This window comes from Somniosus microcephalus, unplaced genomic scaffold (genome assembly GCF_052327205.1).
Source record: "Somniosus microcephalus isolate GS21.2 unplaced genomic scaffold, FLI_Smic_1.0 unresolved_chr9, whole genome shotgun sequence".
Taxonomy (NCBI): Eukaryota; Metazoa; Chordata; class Chondrichthyes; order Squaliformes; family Somniosidae; genus Somniosus; species Somniosus microcephalus.
In genome coordinates, this window is record NW_028225187.1 from 21,361,870 (window position 1) to 21,375,454 (window position 13,585).

At 39.1% G+C, this 13,585-nt stretch overlaps 2 protein-coding genes across 3 annotated transcripts in view; both read left to right on the plus strand.

The window, feature by feature from the left end:
• Nucleotides 1-13,585, plus strand: part of LOC147084901 (cytohesin-2) — a 552,369-nt gene that overhangs the window by 162,776 nt on the left and 376,008 nt on the right. The window lies entirely within an intron of this gene.
• The window catches only part of LOC147084902 (putative N-acetyltransferase 14), a 33,128-nt gene continuing 23,858 nt past the window's right edge, over nt 4,316-13,585 (plus strand). Inside the window, exon 1 of one of the 2 annotated variants that reach the window (XM_085979613.1) lies at nt 4,316-4,390. The gene's annotated coding sequence lies outside the window, so the exon portion shown is untranslated. The remainder of the gene's footprint in view (nt 4,391-13,585) is intronic. The other variant, XM_085979614.1, reaches the window with a different exon arrangement.

A 13,585-nucleotide genomic window follows, 5' to 3' on the forward strand; every position in this document is an offset into this window, starting at 1 on the left:
GCCAACCAGTTCTCTATCCAAGTCAATACCTTGCCCCCAATCCTATGTGCCTTAATTTTACATGCTAATCTCTTACGCGGGACCTTATCGAAAGCCGTTTGAAAATCCAAATACACCACATCCACTGGTTCTCCCTTATCTATTTTACCAGTTACATCCTCAAAAAATTCCAGTAGATTAGTCAAGCACGATTTACCTTTTGTAAAGCCATGTTGACTTTGTCCGATCCGGTCACTTTTTTCCAGGTGCTCTGCTATTACATCTTTTATAATGGACTCTAGCATTTTCCCCACTACCGAGTTCAGGCTTACCGGTCTGTAATTCCCCGTTTTCTCTCTACCACCCTTTTTGAACAGTGGGGTAACATTAGCTATCCTCCAATCCATGGGTACAGTTGCAGGGTCTATCGAATTTTGGAAGATGACCAGCAATGCATCTACTATTTCTAGGGCCACTTCCTTAAGTACCCTAGGATGTAGATTATCAGGCCCTGGGGATTTATCGGCCTTCAATCCCGTCAATTTCCCTAACACCATTTCCCTACAAATACTGATTTCTATCAGTTCCTCCCTTTCATTAGACCCTATGTTCCCCGACATCTTTGGGAGGTTATTTGTGTCCTCCTTTGTGAAGACAGAACCAAAGTATGTATTTAATTGGTGTGCCATTTCTTTGTTCCCCATTATAAATTCCCCTGATTCTGACTGCAAGGGACCTATGCTTGACGTCACCAATATTTTTCTCTTCGCATGTCTATAAAAGCTTTTACAGTCAGTTTTTATGTTGCCTGCAAGCTTACTCTCATAATCTATTTTCCCCCTCTTAATTAATCCCTTTGTCCTCCTTTGTTGGATCCTAAACTGCTCCCAATCCTTAGGTTTACTGCTTTTTCTGGCCAATTTATATGTCCTCTCCTTGGATCTTATGCTATCCCTAATTTCCCTTGTTAGCCACGGTTGAGTCACATTTTTTGTTTTATTTTTATGCCAAACTGGGATGAACAAATTCTGTAGTTCATCCATGTGGTCTTTGAATGTTTGCCATTGCCTATCCACCGTCAACCCTTTGAGTGACATTCCCCAATCAATCCTACCCAACTCGCGCCTGAGACCATCGTAGTTTCCTTTATTTAAATTTAGGACCCTAGTCTCTGAGTCAACTATTTCATTCTCCATCTTAATGAAGAATTCGATCATATTATGATCGCTCCGACCCAAGGGGCCTCGTACAACAAGATTGCTAATTAATCCTTTCTCATTACATAATACCCAGTCTAAGATGGCCTGATCTCTGGTTGGTTCCTTGACATATTGGTCCAGGAAACCATCCCGTAAACACTCCAGGAATTCCTCCTCCACAGTATTGTTACCAATTTGGTTAGCCCAATCGATATGTAGATTAGAGTCACCCATGATGTCTGCTGTGCCCTTATTGCACGCTTCTTTAATTTCCCTTTTAATGCCATCCCCAACCTCTGCCTTACTGTTTGGAGGTCTATATACCACTCCCACTTATGTTTTCTGCCCCTTGGTATTTCTCAATTCTACCCATACAGATTCCACATCATCAGAGCTAATATCCTTCATTACAATTCTGTTAATCCCCTCTTTAACCAGCAATGCTACCCCACCTCCTTTTCCTTTTTGCCTATCTTTCCTGAATATCGAATACCCCTGGATGTTGAGTTCCCAGCCTTGGCCACCCTGGAGCCATGTTTCCGTAATCCCAATAAAATCATATTCGTTTACCTCTATTTGCGCAGCTAATTCATCCACCTTATTACAAATGCTCCTCGCATTAAGACACAAAGCCTTCAGGCTTGTTTTTTTTTGAATTATTAGAATTATTATTTACTGTGGCCACGTTTGATTTAAACCGTTGATTTCTCTGACTGCCACTTTTGTTTTTCTCCTTCCTATCTTTTGCTTTTATCCTTGTTTCCCTTTCCTCCGTCTCCCTGCTCAGGTTCCAAACCCCCTACCATTTTAGTTTAAACGCTCCCCCAGAGCACTAGCAAACACTCCACCTAGGACATCGGTCCCGGCCCTGCCCAGGTGCACACCGTCCGGTTTGAACTGGTCCCACCTCCCCCAGAACCGGTTCCAATGTCCCAGGAACTTGAATCCCTCCCCATTGCACCATTCCTCTAGCCACGTATTCATCTGAAATATCCTTCTCGGGGAAGGGGAATTGCAACGAGACCTGGGTGTCCTTGTGCACCAGTCGCTGAAGGTAAGCATGTAGGTGCAGCAGGCGGTTAAGAAGGCAAATGGTATGTTGGCCTTCGTAGCGAGAGGATTTGAGTACAGAAGCAAGGATGTCTTACTGCAGTTGTACAGGGCCTTGGTGAGGCCACACCTTGAGTATTGTGTGCAGTTTTGGTTGCCTTATCTGAGGAAGGATGTTCTTGCCATGGAGGGAGTGCAGTGAAGATTCACCAGACTGATACCTGGGATGGCAGGAATGACGTATGAGGAGAGATTGGGTCGATTGGGCTTACACTCACTAGAGTTTAGAAGAATGAGAGGGGATCTCATTGAAACTTATAAAATTCTAACAGGACTGGACAGACTAGATGCAGGAAGGATGTTTCCGATGGCGGGGGAGTCCAGAACCAGGGGTCACAGTCTAAGGATAAGGGGTAAGCCATTTAGGACTGAGATGAGGAGGAATTTCTTCACCCAGAGAATGGTGAACCTGTGGAATTCTCTACCACAGAAGGCAGTAGAGGCCAATTCATTAAATATATTCAAGAAGGAGTTGGATATATTTCTTGAGGCTAAAGGGATCAAGGGATATGGGGAGAAGGCAGGGACAGGGTACTGAATTTGGATGATCAGCCATGATCTCATTGAATGGCGGAGCGGGCTCGAGGGGCCGAATGGCCCACTCCTGCTCCTATCTTCTATGTTTCTAGTGCCCTTCACCACCTCAGGAAGTCCCAAAGCGCCTAACAGCCAATGAAGTGCTTTTTATTCGAAGCGTGGTCTCTGTTGTGATGTGGGAGACGCGGCAGCCAATTCGCGCACAGCAAGCTCCCACAAACAGCAATGCTGTTAACGACCAGATTGTGTGGTTTTTTTCGTGATGTTGGTTGAGTGACTAACATTGGGCCCCCAGGACACCGGGGAGAGCTCCCCTGCACTCCGTTAAGAAAATGCCGCGGGATCTTTTATGCACTTGTTTCCATCGATTCGCAACTGCCTTTCGGGGACGAGACCTTAAACCGAAGTCCCCGTCCGCCCTCTCAGGCGGACGTGAAAGATCCCGCGGCCTCTATTTCGAAGAAGAGCAGGGAGGAGTTCTCCCCGTTGTCCTGAGCCCCAATATTTACCCCTCAACCAACATCACGAACAGATAGATGATCTGGTCGTTACCGCATTGCTGCTTGTGGGAGCTTGCTGTGCGCAAATTGGCTGCCGCGATTCCTACAAGGTGTGCAGGTTAGGTTGATTTGGCTATGATAAATTGACCCTTAGTGTTAGGGGATTAAATACGTGGGGTTACGGGGATAGGGTGGGATATGTGTCGGTGCAGGCTCGATGGGCCGAAATGGCCTCTATCTGCACTGTAGATTCTGTGATTCTGTGATTACAACACTTCGAAAAGTACTTCATTGGCTGTGAGGCGTTTTGGGACGTAATCTGTAAATTCTCCAATATCTGTGTTATAAATCTGTAAATTCTCCAATATCTGTGTTATAAATCTGTAAATTCTCCAATATCTGTGTTATAAATCTGTAAATTCTCCAATATCTGTGTTATAAATCTGTAAATTCTCCAATATCTGTGTTATAAATCTCTAAATTCTCCAATATCTGTGTTATAAATCTGTAAATTCTCCAATATCTTTGTTAGAAATGTATTCTGACAGTCTGTGGCTGGTTTCCACCCATTTTTCGGGTGATTTGCAGAAGTTGGAGGCCATTCGTCCCATCTGGATGCTGCTAGCCCTTGTAGCTGCGCCACTCTCTTGGTGGTAGTGGGGGGAGAGAGAACGACACCTCGGTCCTCCCCCCGCTCAGTGCAGTGGTCCGGCCCGCTGCCGCTGAAGGCAATGAGCCTGCGGGCTGCACCATTAGCAGAGTAGGGGGGGGGGGTTGTGTATAATTAATAAGTAAATTCGGGGGAAAAAGTGTCTCCCAGATCCGATTGCAGATATTATGTGGAATTATCTATAGGAGTGGGATGTATTTTTCCTGGTTTGACGTCTGTGGCTGGTTGCTAAGCGGGTATAAGTGTGTGGCGTCCCCCCCATGGGTCAGTGTGGAGATGGTTGCGTCCGGCCACGTCCCCTCCTCCCCTGGCCCCGCCCCCCGCGTGGGGTCGGCAGCCCGCGCCTGCGCGGCTCAGTCTGCGGCTGGACGGCGAGGGAGGAGGAGGTCGGAGCGGTGAGAGCCAGGGACAGAGCCAGTGAATGACACTGGGGGAGACTTTAATCAATTATAATAGAGAGACTTTAATCAATTCATAGAGAGACTTTAATCAATTCATAGAGAGACTTTAATCACTTAATCAACTGGGATTGGAATCAAATAATCAATAGAGACTTTAATCAATGAATAAATAGAGACTTTAATCAAGTGGGATTGTAATCAATTAATAAATTGAGATTAATCAATTAATAAATAGAGACTTTAATCACTTAATAGAGACTTAAATCAATTAATCAATAGAGACTTTAATCAATTAATAAATAGAGACTTTAATCAATTAATCAACTGGGATTGTAATCAATGAATAAATAGAGACTTTAATCAATGAATAAATAGAGACTTTAATCAATGAATAAATAGAGACTTTAATCAATTAATCAACTGGGATTGGAATCAATGAATAAATAGAGACTTTAATCAATGAATAAATAGAGACTTTAATGAAGTGGGATTGTAATCAATTAATAAATTGAGATTAATCAATTAATAAATAGAGACTTTAATCACTTAATAGAGACTTTAATCAATTAATCAATAGAGACTTTAATCAATTAATAAATAGAGACTTTAATCAATTAATCAACTGGGATTGTAATCAATGAATAAATAGAGACTTTAATCAATGAATAAATAGAGACTTTAATCAATGAATAAATAGAGACTTTAATCAATTAATCAACTGGGATTGGAATCAATGAATAAATAGAGACTTTAATCAATGAATAAATAGAGACTTTAATCAAGTGGGATTGTAATCAATTAATAAATTGAGATTAATCAATTAATAAATAGAGACTTTAATCACTTAATAGAGACTTTAATCAATTAATCAATAGAGACTTTAATCAATTAATAAATAGAGACTTTAATCAATGAATAAATAGAGACTTTAATCAATTAATCAACTGGGATTGTAATCAATGAATAAATAGAGACTTTAATCAATGAATAAATAGAGGCTTTAATCAATTAATCAACTGGGATTGTAATCAATTAATAAATAGAGACTTTAATCAATGAATAAATAGAGACTTTAATCAATTAATCAACTGGGATTGTAATCAATGAATAAATAGAGACTTTAATCAATGAATAAATAGAGACTTTAATCAATTAATAAATAGAGACTTTAATCAATGAATAAATAGAGACTTTAATCAATTAATCAACTGGGATTGTAATCAATTAATCAATAGAGACTTTAATCAATGAATAAATAGAGACTTTAATCAATGAATAAATAGAGACTTTAATCAATTAATCAACTGGGATTGTAATCAATTAATAAATAGAGACTTTAATCAATGAATAAATAGAGACTTTAATCAATGAATAAATAGAGACTTTAATCAATTAATCAACTGGGATTGTAATCAATGAATAAATAGAGACTTTAATCAATTAATCAACTGGGATTGTAATCAATTAATAAATAGAGACTTTAATCAATGAATAAATAGAGACTTTAATCAATTAATCAACTGGGATTGTAATCAGTTAATAAATAGAGACTTTAATCAATGAATAAATAGAGACTTTAATCAATGAATAAATAGAGACTTTAATCAATTAATCAACTGGGATTGTAATCAATGAATAAATAGAGACTTTAATCAATGAATAAATAGAGACTTTAATCAATGAATAAATAGAGGCTTTAATCAATTAATCAACTTGGATTGTAATCAATTAATAAATAGAGACTTTAATCAATGAATAAATAGAGACTTTAATCAATGAATAAATAGAGACTTTAATCAATGAATTAATAGAGACTTTAATCAATGAATAAATAGAGGCTTTAATCAATTAATCAACTGGGATTGTAATCAATTAATAAATAGAGACTTTAATCAATGAATAAATAGAGACTTTAATCAATGAATAAATAGAGACTTTAATCAATTAATCAACTGGGATTGTAATCAATGAATAAATAGAGACTTTAATCAATGAATAAATAGAGACTTTAATCAATGAATAAATAGAGACTTTAATCAATTAATCAACTGGGATTGTAATCAATGAATAAATAGAGACTTTAATCAATGAATAAATAGAGACTTTAATCAATTAATCAACTGGGATTGTAATCAATTAATAAATAGAGACTTTAATCAATGAATAAATAGAGACTTTAATCAATGAATAAATAGAGACTTTAATCAATTAATCAACTGGGATTGTAATCAATGAATAAATACAGACTTTAATCAATGAATAAATAGAGACTTTAATCAATTAATCAACTGGGATTGTAATCAGTTAATAAATAGAGACTTTAATCAATTAATAAATAGAGACTTTAATCAATGAATAAATAGAGACTTTAATCAATTAATCAACTGGGATTGTAATCAATGAATAAATAGAGACTTTAATCAATGAATAAATAGAGACTTTAATCAATTAATCAACTGGGATTGTAATCAATGAATAAATAGAGACTTTAATCAATGAATAAATAGAGACTTTAATCAATTAATCAACTGGGATTGTAATCAGTTAATAAATAGAGACTTTAATCAATTAATAAATAGAGACTTTAATCAATGAATAAATAGAGACTTTAATCAATTAATCAACTGGGATTGTAATCAATGAATAAATAGAGACTTTAATCAATGAATAAATAGAGACTTTAATCAATTAATCAACTGGGATTGTAATCAATTAATAAATAGAGACTTTAATCAATGAATAAATAGAGACTTTAATCAATTAATCAACTGGGATTGTAATCAATGAATAAATAGAGACTTTAATCAATGAATAAATAGAGACTTTAATCAATTAATCAACTGGGATTGTAATCAGTTAATAAATAGAGACTTTAATCAATTAATAAATAGAGACTTTAATCAATTAATCAACTGGGATTGTAATCAATTAATAAATAGAGACTTTAATCAATTAATAAATAGAGCCTTTAATCAATTAATCAACTGGGATTGTAATCAATTAATAAATAGAGCCTTTAATCAATTAATCAACTGGGATTGTAATCAATTAATCAACAGAGACTTTAATCAATTAATCAATAGAGACTTTAATCAATTAATCAATAGAGACTTTAATAATCAACTGGGATTGTAATCAATTAATAAATAGAGACTTTAATCAATTAATCAATAGAGACTTTAATGACTCAATCAACTGGGATTGTAATCAATTAATAAATTGAGATTAAGCAATTAAGAAATTGAGACTTCAATCAGTTAATAATTTGAGACTAATCAATTACTAAATTGGGATTTTAATCAATCAATAAACGGGGACTTTAATGAATTAATAAATAGAGATTGATCAATTAATCAACTGGGATTTTAATCAGGTCATAAATTGAGATCAAGTAATTACAAAATTCAGACTTTAATCAATTAATAATTTGAGATTAATCAATTAATAAACGGGGACTTTAATGAATTAATAAATTGTGATCAATCAATAAATGGAGACTTAAATCACTCAATTAACTGGGATTTTAACAGTTAATAAATAGGAGTTTTAATCAATTAATCAATTGAGATTACTCAATTAATAAACAGGGATTTTAATCAATGAAAAATTGAGATTAAGCAATTAAAAAATTGAGATTTTAATCAGTTAATAATTTGAGATCAATCAATTAAAAAACGGGGACTTTAATGAATTAATAAATTGTGATCAATCAATAAACGAAGACTTAAATCACTCAATCAACTGGGATTTTAAACAGTTAATAAATAGGGGTTTTAATCAATTAATCAATTGAGATTAATCAATTAATAAACTGGGACATTAACAATTAATAAATTGAGATGAATCAATTAATCAACTGGGACTTTAATCAATAAATAAATTGCGATTAATCAGTTAATAAACTGGGGCTTTAATCAATTAATAAACTGGGACTTTAATCAATTAATAAATTGAGATTAATCAATTAATCCACTGGGATTGTAATCAATTAATAAATTGAGATTAATCAATTAATCAACTGGGATTGTAAACAATTAATAAATTGAGATTAATCAATTAATCAACTGGGATTGTAAACAATTAATAAATTGAGATTAATCAATTAATCAACTGGGATTGTAAACAATTAATAAATTGAGATTAATCAATTAATAAACTGGGACATTAATCAATTAATCAACTAGGACTTTAATCTCGATTAGATTCCAGCCTGTAACTCACTCCCCGGTATCTGTTATTCTATATATAAACCCCCCGAACCCCTCGATTAGATTCCAGCCTGTAACTCACTCCCGGGTATCTGTTATTCTATATATAAACCCCCCGAACCCCTCGATTAGATTCCAGCCTGTAACTCACTCCCGGGTATCTGTTATTCTATATATAAACCCCCCCGAACCCCTCGATTAGATTCCAGCCTGTAACTCACTCCCGGGTATCAGTTATTCTATATATAAACCCCCCGAACCCCTCGATTAGATTCCAGCCTGTAACTAACTCCCGGGTATCTGTTATTCTATATATAAACCCCCCCCCGAACCCCTCGATTAGATTCCAGCCTGTAACTCACTCCCGGGTATCTGTTATTCTATATATAAACCCCAGCGAACCCCTCGATTAGATTCCAGCCTGTAATTCACTCCCGGGTATCTGTTATTGTATATATTAACCCCCCGGACCCCTCGATTAGATTCCAGCCTGTAACTCACTCCAGGGTATCTGTTATTCAATATATAAACCCCCCGAACCCCTCGATTAGATTCCAGCCTGTAACTCACTCCCGGGTATCTGTTATTCTATATATAAACCCCCCCCTGAACCCCTCGATTAGATTCCAGCCTGTAACTCACTCCCAGGTATCCGTTATTCTATATATAAACCCCCCCCGAACCCCTCGATTAGATTCCAGCCTGTAACTCACTCCCGGGTATCTGTTATTCTATATATAAACCCCAGCGAACCCCTCGATTAGATTCCAGCCTGTAATTCACTCCCGGGTATCTATTATTGTATATATAAACCCCCCGGACCCCTCGATTAGATTCCAGCCTGTAACTCACTCCAGGGTATCTGTTATTCAATATATAAACCCCCCGAACCCCTCGATTAGATTCCAGCCTGTAACTCACTCCCGGGTATCTGTTATTCTATATATAAACCCCCCCCTGAACCCCTCGATTAGATTCCAGCCTGTAACTCACTCCCAGGTATCCGTTATTCTATATATAAACCCCCCCCGAACCCCTCGATTAGATTCCAGCCTGTAACTCACTCCCGGGTATCTGTTATTCTATATATAACCCCCCCCCTGAACCCCTCCATTAGATTCCAGCCTGTAACTCACTCCCGGGTATCTGTTATTCTATATATAAACCCCCCGAACCCCTCGATTAGATTCCAGCCTGTAACTCACTCCCGGGTATCTGTTATTCTATATATAAACCCCCCGAACCCCTCGATTAGATTCCAGCCTGTAACTCACTCCCGGGTATCTGTTATTCTATATATAAACCGCCCGAACCCCTCGATTAGATTCCAGTCTGTAACTCACTCCCGGGTATCTGTTATTCTATATATAAACCCCCCGAACCCCTCGATTAGATTCCAGCCTGCAACTCACTCCCGGGTATCTGTTATTCTATATATAAACCCCCGAACCCCTCGATTAGATTCCAGCCTGTAACTCACTCCCGGGTATCTGTTATTCTATATATAAACCCCCCGAACCACTCGATTAGATTCCAGCCTGTAACTCACTCCCGGGTATCTGTTATTCTATATATAACCCCCTGAACCCCTTGATTAGATTCCAGCCTGTAACTCACTCCCGGGTATCTGTTATTCAATATATAAACCCCCCGAACCCCTCGATTAGATTCCAGCCTGTAACTCACTCCTGGGTATCTGTTATTCTATATATAAACCCCCCGAAACCCCTCGATTAGATTCCAGCCTGTAACTCACTCCCGGGTATCTGTTACTCTATATATAAACCCCCCGAACCCCTCGATTAGATTCCAGCCTGTAACTCACTCCCGGGTATCTGTTATTCTATATATAAACCCCCGAACCCCTCGATTAGATTCCAGCCTGTAACTCACTCCCGGGTATCTATTATTCTATATATAAACCCCCCCGAACCCCTCGATTAGATTCCAGCCTGTAACTCACTCCCGGGTATCTGTTATTCTATATATAAACCCCCCGAACCCCTCGATTAGATTCCAGTCTGTAACTCACTCCCGGGTATCTGTTATTCTATATATAAACCCCCGAACACCTCGATTAGATTCCAGCCTGTAACTCACTCCCGGGAGTCTGTTATTCTATATATAAACCCCCCCGAACCCCTCGATTAGATTCCAGCCTGTAACTCACTCCCGGGTATCTGTTATTCTATATATAAACCCCCCGAACCCCTCGATTAGATTCCAGCCTGTAACTCACTCCCGGGTACCTGTTATTCTATATATAAACCCCCCCGAACCCCTCGATTAGATTCCAGCCTGTAACTCACTCCCGGGTATCTGTTATTCTATATATAAACCCCCCGAACCCCTCGATTAGATTCCAGCCTGTAACTCACTCCCGCGTATCTGTTATTCTATATATAAACCACCCGAACCCCTCGATTAGATTCCAGCCTGTAACTCACTCCCGGGTATCTGTTATTCTATATATAAACCCCCCGAACCCCTCGATTAGATTCCAGTCTGTAACTCACTCCCCGGTATCTGTTATTCTATATATAAACCCCCCGGACCCCTCGATTAGATTCCAGCCTGTAACTCACTCCCGGGTATCTGTTATTTTATATATAAACCCCCCGAACCCCTCGATTAGATTCCAGCCTGTAACTCACTCCCGGGTATCTGTTATTCTATATATAAACCCCCGAACCCCTCGATTAGATTCCAGCCTGTAACTCACTCCCGGGTGTCTGTTATTCTATATATAAACCCCACCGAACCCCTCGATTAGATTCCAGCCTGTAACTCACTCCCGGGTATCTGTTATTCTATATATAAACCCCCCGAACCCCTCGATTAGATTCCAGTCTGTAACTCACTCCCGGGTATCTGTTATTCTATATATAAACCCCCCGAACCCCTCGATTAGATTCCAGCCTGTAACTCACTCCCGGGTATCTGTTATTCTATATATAAACCCCCTGAACCCCTCGATTAGATTCCAGCCTGTAACTCACTCCCACGTATCCGTTATTCTATATATAAACCCCCCCCCCGAACCCCTCGATTAGATTCCAGCCTGTAACTCACTCCCAGGTATCTGTTATTCTATATATAAACCCCCCGAACCCTTCGATTAGATTCCAGCCTGTAACTCACTCCCGGGTATCTGTTATTCTATATACAAACCCCCCGAACCCCTCGATTAGATTCCAGCCTGTAACTCACTCCGGGTATCTGTTATTCTATATATAACCCCCCCCCCGAACCCCTCGATTAGATTCCAGCCTGTAACTCACTCCCGGGTATCTGTTATTCTATATATAAACCCCCCGAACCCCTCGATTAGATTCCAGCCTGTAACTCACTCCCGGGTATCTGTTATTCTATATTTTAACCCCCGAACCCCTCGATTAGATTCCAGCCTGTAACTCACTCCTGGGTATCTGTTATTCTATATATAAACCCCCCCGAACCCCTCGATTAGATTCCAGCCTGTAACTCACTCCCGGGTATCTGTTATTCTATATATAAACCCCCCCGAACCCCTCGATTAGATTCCAGCCTGTAACTCACTCCCGGGTATCTGTTATTCTATATATAAACCCCCCGGACCCCTCGATTAGATTCCAGCCTGTAACTCACTCCAGGGTATCTGTTATTCAATATATAAACCCCCCGAACCCCTCGATTAGATTCCAGCCTGTAACTCACTCCCGGGTATCTGTTATTCTATATATAAACCCCCCGAACCCCTCGATTAGATTCAAGCCTGTAACTCACTCCCGGGTATCTGTTATTCTATATATAAACCCCAGCGAACCCCTCGATTAGATTCCAGCCTGTAATTCACTCCCGGGTATCTGTTATTGTATATATAAATCCCCCGGACCCCTCGATTAGATTCCAGCCTGTAACTCACTCCAGGGTATCTGTTATTCAATATATAAACCCCCCGAACCCCTCGATTAGATTCCAGCCTGTAACTCACTCCCGGGTATCTGTTATTCTATATATAAACCCCCCCCTGAACCCCTCGATTAGATTCCAGCCTGTAACTCACTCCCAGGTATCCGTTATTCTATATATAAACCCCCCCCGAACCCCTCGATTAGATTCCAGCCTGTAACTCACTCCCGGGTATCTGTTATTCTATATATAAACCCCCCGAACCCCTCGATTAGATTCCAGCCTGTAACTCACTCCCGGGTATCTGTTATTCTATATAAACCCCCCCTGAACCCCTCAATTAGATTCCAGCCTGTAACTCACTCCCGGGTATCTGTTATTCTATATATAAACCCCCCGAACCCCTCGATTAGATTCCAGCCTGCAACTCACTCCCGGGTATCTGTTATTCTATATATAAACCCCCGAACCCCTCGATTAGATTCCAGCCTGTAACTCACTCCCGGGTATCTGTTATTCTATATATATATATAAACCGCCCGAACCCCTCGATTAGATTCCAGTCTGTAACTCACTCCCGGGTATCTGTTATTCTATATATAAACCCCCGAACCCCTCGATTAGATTCCAGCCTGTAACTCACTCCCGGGTATCTGTTATTCTATATATAAACCCCCGAACCCCTCGATTAGATTCCAGCCTGTAACTCACTCCCGGGTATCTGTTATCTATATATAAACCCCCCGAACCACTCGATTAGATTCCAGCCTGTAACTCACTCCCGGGTATCTGTTATTCTATATATAACCCCCTGAACCCCTTGATTAGATTCCAGCCTGTAACTCACTCGCGGGTATCTGTTATTCAATATATAAACCCCCGAACCCCTCGATTAGATTCCAGCCTGTAACTCACTCCCGGGTATCTGTTATTCTATATATAAACCCCCGAAACCCCTCGATTAGATTCCAGCCTGTAACTCACTCCCGGGTATCTGTTACTCTATATATAAACCCCCCGAACCCTCGATTAGATTCCAGCCTGTAACTCACTCCCGGGTATCTGTTATTCTATATATAAACCCCCCGAA